Source organism: Humulus lupulus, chromosome 4 (genome assembly GCF_963169125.1).
Source record: "Humulus lupulus chromosome 4, drHumLupu1.1, whole genome shotgun sequence".
Taxonomy (NCBI): domain Eukaryota; kingdom Viridiplantae; phylum Streptophyta; class Magnoliopsida; order Rosales; family Cannabaceae; genus Humulus; species Humulus lupulus.
In genome coordinates, this window is record NC_084796.1 from 154,176,205 (window position 1) to 154,185,345 (window position 9,141).

Here is a 9,141-nt window from a genome sequence, read left to right on the forward strand (position 1 = left end):
GATACAACCCCTGGGCACAATTGAGTTAGCCTTCACCATGGGAGAGCCATCCAGACAGACCACTATAATGATGAACTTTGTCGTAGTGAGCAGTTCCTCGGCCTTCAACGTGGTATTAGGGAGACCCTCCCTGAGAGAATTGCAGGCGATAACCTCGGTATACCACTTGGCCATAAAATTCCCAACTCCTGGGGGGATATCGAGGGTGAAAGGGGAAAAGAAAGAAGCCAGGGAATGTTATAACACATCCCTTCGCACAGCCATGAGACCGCCATAACTCATGGCCATGGTAATGCATGGGAGCACAAACCCGAGAGAGTTCAACCCTGAAATTACTGAGGAGATCAGAATCGATGGTTATGCCTACGAGCCTGGGAGGGAACATCAGGTAAAGCTCCACTTTTAGTATGATAAATCAAAAGGGTTACCATAGTTAACCCCCCAACAACTATGAATTAGAGGGGTAACTTAGATGCCCTAATATGTAGTAAGAACATTGTTGCCATAAATACCTATGTACTCTCCTTATTTTGAATGAATATGTTTCTTATTGGAATGTCACACTCCTCATTTATGTGAGTATGTATCTAACTCTTATGTACCTATCACCAATTAGAATTATCAAAGTGCATGAGCAAAATGATCAAAGTGCTCGACGAGATAAATCTCATCAACCACTTGGGGGGCAGAGTACACAGCCAGAAAAGGTCCTAAAGAGACCCTTAAAAAAATAAAAAATAAAAAATAAGGAAGAAAACCTTGCACGGAATCTCTCGAGTTCACAAGGATTAGCTACCCTTGTGAACATCAAGAGGGTCAAAAGGTCCTACAGGAAGAGCCTCCTAATAACGGTTGATACCTCCACGAGAGGAAAGGCCTCAGGAAGAGCATCCACCAATAAGCCTAGAGCGGCCACTAAGCCGTCTAGCCAAAGAGGGTCCTAGAAGAGACCCTTGTAAAAATAGTACTATGCATAATGACAAGAAGGAAGTTTCTCGCAAGAAATAATAAGCGCTCGAAAGATTTATAAAAGGATGGCTAGAACCCAAAGGGTCAACATATCCTTATAAATACAATCAAGGTACACCAAAGAGAGACCTACCGAACCCCTTTTTGCGGGCTCAAAAGGACCTCAAACATAGAGGGACAAAAGCAAACGATCACATATATATACATAAATAGTGATGACGAGCACACAAAGAATCCAAAACAAGAAAAAAGAGAGAGGAAATGAAGACCTTAAAACCACCAAGCTAAGAAGATAAAATGTAAATATTATGCTTGAGATGAAGGTCTACTTATAAGATCCATAAGGTCGTCTTAGCCATTGGATTTGATGCTTGATCAATGGTCCAGAAGGGGGCTTGGCACTTGCCTTGGGTTCCGCAAGCTAATACCTCGCGGGCATCCTGAATGCATCGTGCCTTGAAGTCTACAAGAGAGCCTGAAGACTCTCTCGTAGACTGGGGGGCAAGTGTGAACACCGTAAATTGGACATGATCCACAAATTGGACTGACCTGTCTCGCCCCACACGAAGCCCAAGCACACTTCACCTCATGTGCCAAGGCGTACCTCACAGAGAGGCCTCGTGCCACCAGCCGCGTGCCTCGCTCGCGTGCTCTATACGAGGGCCTTGCGCCACCAGCCGCGTGCCTCGCTCACGTGCTCGACATGAGGGAGGGCCTCACGCCACCAGCTACATGACTCGCTCGCGTGCTCCACATGAGGGCCTCCCGCCACCAGTCGCGTGCCTCGCTCATGTGCTTCACATGAGGGCCTCGCGCCACCAGCCGCGTGCCTTGCTTGCGTGCTCCACATGAGTGCCTTGCGTCACCAGCCGCGCGCCTCGCTCACGTGCTCCGTATGAGGGCCTCACGCCACCAGCTGCGTGCCTCGCTCGCATGCTCCACATGAGGGCCTTGTGCCACCACCCGCGTGCCTCGCTCACATCCTTCATAGGAAGGCCTCGCACCACCAGCCGTGTGCCTCACTCACATGCTTCATAGGAGGGATTCGCAGGAGGGCCTCGCGTACCATCCCATCTCGCGAGGCCACGCCTCGTAGGCCCCGCTCAAGTGCCCAGGGATGCACACCGTCTCGTGTCTCGTAAGGCAACTCCTCAGCCGTGCCTAGGTGCCCAGGCCCACGCACCATCTTGCGAGGCCACGCCTCTATGACATAAGAATATGACCCACTGAAGAGGCCCTCCTCTATTTTCTAAGGAAGGTGTCACTAGTGGGGCACGACTCCCACATGCCTATCTCACTCAAGGCTATAAATCCTCATATTTTGCAAAGTAAAAAGGGGTTTGGAACAAGGGTGTATCTTGGATATATGAGGGTAACCTTCAGGTACAAGGTACACGTACGGGAACAGGTTGTACGACAACAGGGAGCACAGAGGTGTAACCCTGACATCCATCTCTAGCAAGTAGTGGAAGTACGAGGAGTGGTGACATGGCCTGCATGTCTCTGACCATATATCAAAGCCGACACCACAACCACCTGTGCCACTACGTCTGGTGCCACTTCTCTGACACTTGTACTAAATAAGTAGTGGAGGCATCCCCACGGACCATGACTATGTACCAGAGCCGACACCACGACCTTCTGCACCACTACTACTTGTTCCACCACACTGACGATGTACCCATGTACCATATGGTCCCCTGGGACCATAATGTATCATAATCCATTTGAGCTTCATTATAAATTGATCCTGACCTGTCAAACAAAGGGCTTGGAAAATTCTTGTAAGATCAGGTTAATCTAAGAGAAAAATATGAGTTTTCTTTCTATTTCCTACTTGCCATCTTCCTTCAAGTTTCTATAAGTTCATTTGTGTTCATTAGAAATTGATTTAAGTTTTTGAATTTTCCATCCATATTTCGTTGACGAGTTCTTACCATCAACAAGGTCTTGTCTGTATATCCTCGTAGATAGTGTCTCACATATCATGAGCATATTCAATATCCTCAAACTTTTTCCTCAGCTTTTCTTTCACGGTGCTAAGAATATAAAATCTTGCCATGTGATTTGATCTCATCCAATCAACATATTTTTCATGTTCCTCTTTCCTTGCATCCCATGAAGGAATAGGAGGAGGTCGTCTTTCATTAAAAATATGTTTTAACTTTTTGGCTATAAAAATGAATAAAGATGAATTTATCCATCCTCCTTCATCTTCTTCAATAAGTTTAACTTTGCTTATATGATCATCAATCATATGATGCATGACCGGGCACATAATGGGAAAATAATTGGGTGGCAACATTTATGACTGAAAATAAAAAATACAATAATATTACTATTTGAAAAATATCAATTATTCGAAAAGTAAATATGATGCATGAATGCAACAATTAAACACACATAAATAAACTTTTACTATTCCACGATAAAACCACCTAGCAAATAAAGTGCTACCTTAGGGTCGGTCATGTTAAATTCAGATAGCTTATAAGACAATCTTATCTTTATTATTTAAAATATAAAATAAATTTTTAATTTATCTTTTAAAAATAAAGTACTGGTGGTTTGGTCAAGATGCAATTATCCACTACAAAAGCCAAATTGCATCTTTGTAAGTGTTTGCCACTATTTTAGAATTCATGACTTAACTTAGAGAGTGTCGCCTTAGGGTCAGTCAAGTCTAAAATAAACCACTCCTTCCTATCTTCGTAAGAAGCCAACCTTGATATTAATATGTCTAGAAACCTTCCTTAGGGGGACGGAAACAAAGCTGCCTTGAGACCCTATTCATATCTCACGGTGTTGTACTAATAATGGAGATCATAGGTCACATTGAGATGTTCACATTCTCCCACTTACTATTTTTGAAATAATGTGTTTTATTAAACTACTCATTTAATATCAAATTAACTACGAGTTTATTAATAACCCTATGAATGTAATTAATTACAAAATACATTTAATTATAAAAGATCTTATTTCCACAATTAATGTGATATAGATAATTACCCATTACATTCATCTAACTTTACTAAAACACTTTTTAAATAAAGTTGGTTATCTTAAAGGCCTATAAGAAACTATTGCCTTTATTATGGTGTGAGTTACAAAGTTTTATATAATTTAATACTTAGTAGTTTACATGCAATTGATTTCCAAAAGACGCATGATTAATGAAAACTGTGTGAGGTTTAATAAATGACATGTAATTGCCTAATAAATGATCATGTTATCAATCAAACATTAATTAACATTTATTTAAATAAATGTAATAAATAAATAAAGAAATAATAAATGATGAAATGAGTACTATTGGGTATTTCTAGATTTACAACCTTTGAAAAAATAGAAATAAAATTACAAAATAGCCTTTAAGTTGTTTTCAAGACTCCAGTAATGCTTCTCCTCTCCTTTAGGTTTTCTTGGTAATCTTTAGGATTTTGTTAGGCCAACCTAATTAATTAGAAACTAACTTTCAAATTAATTCATTTAATTAAAACTAACTTTTAATTAAATAACCATTTTTGTCATATTTTTAATTTAGTTGAATTTAAATAATTAAATAACCAAATTCAAATAATTATTTAAACTTAAGATAAAAACTCAACCAACTAAAAGCTATTGATAATGAAACTTTTAAATTCAAATAATTTAAAATTTAATTAAATAAAAGATAATTGTACAAAATTAGGATCTAACTTGGGCACCAAGAATGGTGCCCTAGATCACTAGGGTCGCGGCACAAGGTGGAGCCAAAGGGCTTGGGATGGCTCGCAGCTAGATGGCTGGATGCGCAAGGTGCAGAGGTGCTATGTGTTCATGGAGCAGGGGCTTGGCCTAGGGCAGGCGCATGGGCACGTGGCTCAGGAGGCCTGGAGCGCACATGACAGCAAGAAGGCACGGGCTGGCCACTCGGGTGCGCAGGCAGGCGTAGGTGCACCTGGAAGCTCGTCTCGCGTGCAGTGCGCAGGGAACTGCGACTCGGGTTGGTATGGCTAGGGCTCAAGTTGAAATGCACCAGTCCTCTCTATGTGTATAGTTTTGCAAATTACATATTTCAAAAATAAATTATAAAAAAATTATATGCCCTTTATGGCTTACACAAGATCTAGAAAATAAACTTACTAAGCCAATACCACAATATAATTAACGATCCATCATTCAAAAAATATATCCATCCATTTAATATACATATCAACATACATATAACAAATGCAAAAACCCACACAACATTTAATATATATATATAAGTAGACTACTCTCGTACCAATTGTTGGTATTAATAGTATAAATCAGAGATACGCAGCGGAATGGGTTTTTAGAAATTTATTAACACCAGTCTGGATCATACATATATAGATATATTAAATCACATACAAACAGAATAGATATTACCTCTTGAAGCCTATCAAGTGTCCTCAAATCTTTTTGTATAAATCAACGATCTTCCAGTCCACATTCTGAAAGCTCACACGTTGATCATCTAGACTGTAACGACCCAAATTTACTAATAAGGCTTAAGGGTGTTGATTAGTGTGTCGGGAGGGCATAATTGGAATATATGTGACTTAATGATTAAAAGTATGCTATATGATATGTGTACTAGTATGCATGTAGGCCATGATTAGGTTAGAAAGGGCATAATTGTAATTTTGGCCAGTTGAGGGCATAACTGCATATACATGTGATAATTGTTGAGACCACATTATTATGTGGATATATTTGTGATCTGTGATTCGAGACGATCCTAGTGAGCGGGTTAGCGAAAAAGTCATGGCGGGGATTTATACCCGGCTTGGGGCGAGCCTGGGGGTATAAATAGGAATTTAGAGAATATATTGGGGTTTATTTTGATATTGAGGAATATAATTAGTGATTAATTATGCATCGGGAAGTAAGCGGAAAATAATAGAGACACTCGAGGAATTAGCGGGAATTGGGTGAAATGACCAAAATGCCCCTAGGTGGATTAAAAGATTTAGAATTAAAGAGGAGGGTATTGTGGTCATTTGACTTATAAAGGATAGGTATAACTCAGGTTTTATGCCTTAGTGGGAAGTGTAGAAAGGGTTGGAAACTCTGAAGGAAAGAAAGGAAAGAAAAGAAAGAAAAAGAAGGGAAAGAAAAGGGAAAGGAAAACATGGTATTTTTTCAAGGTCGGTTTGGCTTTCCCCCATCAGTTCTTGCGGTCTTTTGGAACAGAAACTCAGGAAGAGCTTGGGCAAGAGATAGAGGCTAGGATCCCTATTCTAGCTTGAGGAATTGGCAGAGCAATTCATTCAGTTGAGGTAAGACTTTGAAGTTTTCTTCAGTTTCTGGTTTTGGTGTTGAACTATGATGTCTAAGCTGAATTTGATGGGAACTCTAGGTAATTCAAGCTAAGGGTTTGAGGAGGAGTAATCCAAGGAGGTGTAGAGGCTAACTTAAGGTCGAATCCTCATTGAAGGTAAGAAATTCTAGCTCTAAATTCTGAGGTTTTGGTTGTTTTGCTGAAGTTTCTGAGTTTGAGGTTCAACAGTGGTGAATTTTGAGATTGGGAGTGCATGTGTTTAAGTTTTGTATGGTTGGGATGCTTGGAATGAGTTAGACATGTTAGTAAGCTTTTTTTTAAGTTTGGTTGAAGTTTGGAAGAGTTTTGATCAAGTTTGGCTCGGGGAAAATGGCAAGTTTTGCTGTTCTGTGACTAGCGCTACAACGTTAGCCTTTGGGCACTGTAGCACTAGGCCAAGTGTTCTGGGCGAGTTTGGGCTCTGTTTGTAGCACTGTAGCACCCTCCTTAGAGCGCTGTAGCGCTACCCTGGTTCCAGATTTGGGTTTTTGAGTTATTTTCAAGGGTTTTTGCCCGGGGGTTCGGGGTTCGATTCCACCACCCTGTTTGGTGGAATTGGGGCTTCCCGAGGGCTCGGGATTGGTCCCGAGGCTAGGTTTTAGACTTGAGGTTTGGTGATGATTTTGATCTATGGTTGTGACTAGGTGTACGCTAGGGCTCAAAAGAGATCGTGCTCAAGGATCAAAGTGAGCGAAGCTAGCAAATTTAAAGGTAAGAAAACTGCACCTGGTTATGTGTTTGTGATGGGACTAAGTGCTCCCAATATCTGTATAATGTCATAGATGGTATTATGCCATGGGACATGTGATAAACGGCCTAAGGGTGTTGTATACAATATTAGCGCACAGGGCGCGGCTTGGCCACTGGTAGCCAAGGACAGCTTAATATTCACTGAGCTCGGTTTAAGCGGGCCGGAGTCAGTGGGATAAACAAAGGGTGCGACCTAAGGGCACTAACCCTAGTTATCATCTATGAATTGATTATTGATATGTAATGATATGTTTGTTATGTTGAATACTTAGTTATCATGGATGCTTAGACTATTGAGAACATGCGTATGTGACATGAGATTTTGGATTGTCTGTTGAATGTTTATGCTCTGCTATTGTGTTTTCTTGCTGGGCCTTGGCTCACGGGTGCTACGTGGTGCAGGTAAAGACAAAGGAAAGTTGGACCAACCTTGAGACGGAGAGCTGCGGGGCTGAATGTACATAGCCAGCTTTTCGGCCGCCATAGCCGAGGAGTGGATCAGGACAAGGAATGCTTAACAGTCTGTTTTGCGTTAGAGTGGCCAGCATTTAAATCCTGAATCTTTGTAAATGGCTTTAATCTTATTATTTTTGGGATCTCGTGTAAACAGAAAATATTATTTATAAGAAATGCGGTTTTGAGACCAAAATCTTTTAACCCTAGTTCCACGATAGTTTCAGTAACACATTTTCAATTACATGACTTGATTAGCAAGTCTAGCGCTTTTATAAACACACAGTGTAACGGTCTTGGCTATCCAGGGCATTACAACTTGGTATCAAAGCATCCTAGGTTTATGGGTTCTTGAAGACTGGCTTGACATGTACATTCGCCGCGAAAGACAAGCTTGACTCAGGGTTGGTAATTATGTACACATGATGTTATTGAGGCGTGCTTATCAGCACTGCTATGCATGTGAATGAGTATATGGATGAATATTTGGATAAATTGTTGTGAAATTGATTGCTTGTGAATGATTAGAGTTCTAGTGATGGACCACGAAAGGATTATTACCCTGTCATCATAGTCTGATTGTCGAGTCGTTGATTACAGATTGACTTGGATAATTATGCGTCCAAGAAAATCTACGCGACTAGCCGGTAGGACTGGGACTAGGGATGATGATTAGGGCCAGACCCCTCTGCCAACCCCTGAGAACTGGCAGCAGCTGATGGCAGACATGCAGGCTCGGCTACAGAGCCAAGATGAACAAATCTGAATTTTGCGGCAGCAGGTTCCATCTGGGAGTGTTGCCACCATTATGCCACCTGCAGTGGTACCTGTTGTACAGCCAGTTGAGGTTGGGAATAAATGGGTGCTGTTGTATGAGTGGTTCAGGAAGCAACAACCCCCGGTCTTTGTGGGAGGACCTGATCCACTGAAGGCTAAACAGTGGATGACCATGATTACTACTGTTAGGAAAAATAATATTGCCTCAATGGAAATGGTAAGATAATGTTACAACTCTATGCAAAATATTACAATGGACAAGATTGATTAAATAAAGTGTTACAACTCTATAATTGAAAATACAAATAAAACAAAGGAAATGAAGAAGATGATGAAGAAGAAGAGAATAGTAAAATACAACTCAAAACAAAAGTTACAAATAAAATAAAGTGTTTGGACCAAATGAAGAGATTACAACTCTTAAACAAAATATACAAGTAAATAAAACAAGAGAATAAGAAGAAGAACAATAGAATAAAAGGAAGAACATAAACCACAAACAAACTCTCACTTACACAACCTAAGTGAGATTGGGGATCACCAACTTGAACAAGGTTTAAAACCTTTGTCCAAAAGCTTATTTCCCCCTAACTCAAGCACTAAGGGATCTCTCTCAGATTTGTGAAAATGCTTTATGGAATTATCAAGCCTCAAGGTGTTTCTCGCCAAGTGCTTTAGTGGATAGAAATGGTGTGTCTTACAAGTGAGCATTAGGCTCCTATTTATAGAGTTTAGAGATACCCTTTGAATTTCAAATTCCACCAACCCCATGGCTGTTACCAATGATTAATTGGGTGTTTTATGGAATTAAAATAGAGACTTGGGAGTTACTTGGCTGTTGGAATCGTTCAAAATTGGAT